The sequence below is a fragment of the Anneissia japonica genome, unplaced genomic scaffold (assembly GCF_011630105.1).
Source record: "Anneissia japonica isolate Jap-2015-1 unplaced genomic scaffold, ASM1163010v1 scaffold288150_len38167_cov142, whole genome shotgun sequence".
NCBI classification, from domain to species: domain Eukaryota; kingdom Metazoa; phylum Echinodermata; class Crinoidea; order Comatulida; family Comatulidae; genus Anneissia; species Anneissia japonica.
The window spans coordinates 12,019-16,248 of record NW_022734675.1 but is presented as its reverse complement, the minus strand read 5'-3'; positions in this window follow the sequence as shown (position 1 = coordinate 16,248).

Here is a 4,230-nt window from a genome sequence, read left to right as displayed (position 1 = left end):
GTCACCGGACGAGAGGTGAAAGTGTTATATAAATAGAAGCTGGAGACGAGTTGCAAAAACCAGAATGGAATAATGTCGCAAGAAGAGATGTACTCGTTTTTGCTTGGGAGGGTGAAAACTCTGTGGTCCGCCGACTCGATCGTTGTCGAGAACGTGTTGCGCGCGTTGGGTAATAGCAAGACGGAAAAGGTGACGATGTCGACCGAAATTAGAACCGACATGATACTACAATTGACTCTCTTGAAAAAGAAGTTCGGTTCCTTGAAAATTTTGATGCTCGTCATAACAAAGATGCAACCTTCGAGCTCGAAATTACACAGAGATCGGATGCGAAATTCCAAAAAAGAGGGAACCCAACAAGCCGGTTCGAAGTCTGCCAACAAACTGCGCGAAACAATTTTCCGTCGTCGGATCGAGATGTGTATAAGAGACAGCACCTACACTTGAAATCGACGGCGAGAGAATGCGAGACGATCCTGAAAGGTGCGACCCATTGTTAATTGTTTCAATGAAGGTTGAAAATTTGAACCTTGTGTGCCTTTTGTGTTTCTTTTTTAGCGAATGTCGGCATAAGATCTGACCTCCTAGTATTATAGAGGGCAATCTACATGTTTCTACGTATGTCAGCGCAATAACAACAACAAAAAACTTACACGAGCATAATTATTTTTTTTATATTTTACGTAATTTATTCATTCAAACGTCGAATAATGTACAATTACTATTATCTTGGATGCTGTACATTTTTTTCTTCTCCATCACAGATGTGTATAAGAGACAGCCAGGAAACGTCGTCGTAATGCAAGAGTTCGAAATGTTCTGTCGAGTTCATGGATAAGCACGGCAACAAGACGAAGACTATCAGCACGGGTTCGATGGGCCTCATGTACGAACCAAACCTCGGAGAGCTGGGCAACTACGTGACGTCCGAGGAGAAGCAGAAGAGGATGCAGACCACCGGCTGCAACCAGATGTTCGAAGAACGGGTCGGTACGACGGACGTGAACGCAGCCAGTTACTCGTTTAACCTCAACGGAATCTACAATCCCGAAAACGGGCCGTTCAGGATGGCGAAGATGGGACTGGTGGCCATCTTGATAGACGCCCTGTTCTTCCACCACGCGGCGATTGCGTGGATGTCGCACCCTAGCTACAAGGAGTGTCACGACTCCGGCGGCAATTTGAACGTCGATCGATTCTTAGCCGGATTCGTGAAGAGATTCAGGGGTCGTTACGGATCGAAAGAGGTAACGGACGGTGCCGGCGTTTACAAGAAATTCAAGCTTCCAGTCGAGATGCCCGCAGATCAAGATGAAGACGGGCACCAGCTTCAGAAAGCCGAACGACCTCGCTCGGTCGCGCAGTTCAATGGAGGAAAACAATCCGGATCTCAAACACGTTTCTGATTGGGCGAAGAACGCCTTCCTCGAAAACGCCGACACGGACAGGAGGTACAAGAACTTGCCAGTCGCCGACCTGATACCCGGTCTGCCACCGAAGCCGATGTCGGGTAAGCGGCGGTCCGAGATAGTCAAGGGAGATCTGGCGCGCGTGAGCTTCAACGTGGTCTGCTACTCGGACAAGTCGACGCCGACCAACAGGTTCCTCGTTCTGTACTGTCCAGTCGCCGTGGACGTGACGCGCCGCTGCCTTTTCGTTGGTCCCGTATCCGACTCGGACGCCAGCTACGACGAATTCTTCTCGAGACCAGCCATCGAGTCCCCCGACACCATAGTGGCGATCGTTGCCGGCGTGATGGAGAGGGAATCTTTGACAGACTCGGAGGCGTGCGTGTTGGCCGGAATTGATCGCACCGACTATGAGGAAGCACTTGAGTTGGTGGAAGCCGCTAGATTGGAGATGATGGAGGAGAAACACATCGATTACGCCGTCGACAAGGATAAAGGGAACGAGAACATGGACGAAGACGCAGACTCGAACAAGGAAAACATCCCCCCTTGCAACGGAAAGCGTGACTCCGATTGCGACGAGGTGGTGAAGAAGAGGAAGAAGAAGAAGCTGTTCTCAAACCTCAGTAATACACAGTTGTAAAAAAAAGAAACATAAATCGATAGAAATTAGTTCGATAAAAACTAAGATAAATTAAAATTGAGGTCAATAAAAGTGTTTACGAAAAAAAAAATATTGTGTTCACTTGTCGTTATTCTTTCGAGTTTTCGTATATACAAAGACCGCTTTGGAATAACCGGCATTGCAGAAATGAAGGCCGTCGCGAACGCTGCCGCGTCAATTTCGGAGGTACAGGCACGCAGATTCTCGCTGAGACCATGGCAAATGAAACTGACGATGCACCTGAGGAAGCGGCCGCATCCGAGAGCGATCCTTTGGTGTTACGATCCGAACGGTGATTCCGGGAAGAGTTTCATGGCTACATACCTTGCGGCGGTCGAGAACGCGATAGCCTTTCGTTCATGCGAGACGCACGAGTACACGTACGGGTACGGGGGTCAGAGGATAGCTGTGTTCGATCTCGACCGCCGCCAGAGGAGACGCGTCGATTACGAAGTGCTGGAAGGTATCAAGACCGGTCTTGCTTTCGGTGCGGATCGTTTCGCCCCGACCAAGTTCTTCGAATTCGTGCCGCACGTCGTCGTGTTCGCAAACTTTCCGCCAGATCGGCGCGCAAGATCCGACGGCGAATGGCACGTTCTGGAGATCACGACAAACGAAGAATGTCACTGTTGCTATGAGATTAGGGACAATAAAAAATAAATATCCGAGCAAAAAAAAAAAAAAAATAAAAAACCAAAAAAAAAAAAAAAAAAAAAAAAAAAATGTATTCTATATATTTTTTTGGTATTAATTAGTGTACCCACGCAAAAGTAAAACACACTATGGACTCATAATTCACATTTAATATTTTTTTTTATTGATATCCCTTCATCGTCAAACATTTAAACTATTCACAACTTGATCGTAAGTTGGAGGTGCTTCGAATCCGGAGATGCGGACCACGACCCGAGTGTGACGATCGGAGGTAACGTCTCTCCAGTCATTCGCGAATTTCTTCCACAGGCTCGCGATCCAGTACAGCCACAACCCGTTCACGGAGTTGAGACAAACGAGAAGGCACCATAAGACGCCGATGCTGAACTCTCACAGCTGACTCGACGTGGATTTCTCGTGGAAGATCGACGACGCAGAAACAAGAAACGCCGGAAGTACCAGGTTGAAAACTATCGTGAAGAGAAAGTGGAGGTTGACGACCGTTCGAAAAGATCTTTTCCTCGGCCTCTCTTGGTCCCAGAACTTTCTCATGACCATCAAAATTCTCCACGTGGCTCTGCTCCCCTGGGCGCACATCGTCACCACGGACATCGTGTGCTCCTCCTCGACGAATATCGATATCAGCAGAGAGAAGATGGCGACGACGTCGTACAAGAATTCTTCCCATCGATGGACGGCATCAAAAAGGAGAGACTCTACGAATTTGAACGAGAAGACACCCAGCGCCACAGCGAACATTACCTGCACGTCCAATCGTTTCACCAGACTGCGGTCGTACATCACACCCGACTTAAAAACCATCATCACCGCGACGACCGGTAAAATATGCTTGAGTAACATTGGATGAATCTGTCCGGAAAGGAGACAAAAGAAAAAAAAGAATGAATTTTCAAGGACACGAAAAATAAAGCAATCAAAGTTTAAAAGAAAAACCAAAAAAATTACACTCACGTTCTGCACACGAGCAGTTTGTTTCGACGATAGAACGAGTCGATCCGATCATACCGTATTTTTCTGAAGACAGCGATGAACGAGGCGTACAGAAACGTCCACACGTTGAGGGTCAAGAGGAATGCCGTCGTCACCGTCGGTTCCCACATGTTGAAGCGTCGATCACGAGTGCGATGACAATTGCTGTTGTCGCAATGAAGACATAAATAAAAAATAATAATAGTAATCACTTTGCTTTCTCGGTCTTCTGGAAAACGATCTGCGCCTCCTTTCGGCGGACGAACCGCGTTCGACGACGACGATCGGTTCAGCCTGTCTCTTATACACATCTAGTTGTGTATAAGAGACAGTCGTTGCTCGTCCTTAGTTCGTCTATCACCTTGGCGTGCTTGCGACTAAGTTCCTCGAACCTGGCCTCCGTGACCGACGTGTCTCCACCGCCGTCGTTGCCGAAGGCGGTGGGGATCGGCAGACGATTCAGCGACAACCTCAGCGTCATATTTCCGTCGGACGTTCGGATGTAACATGTCG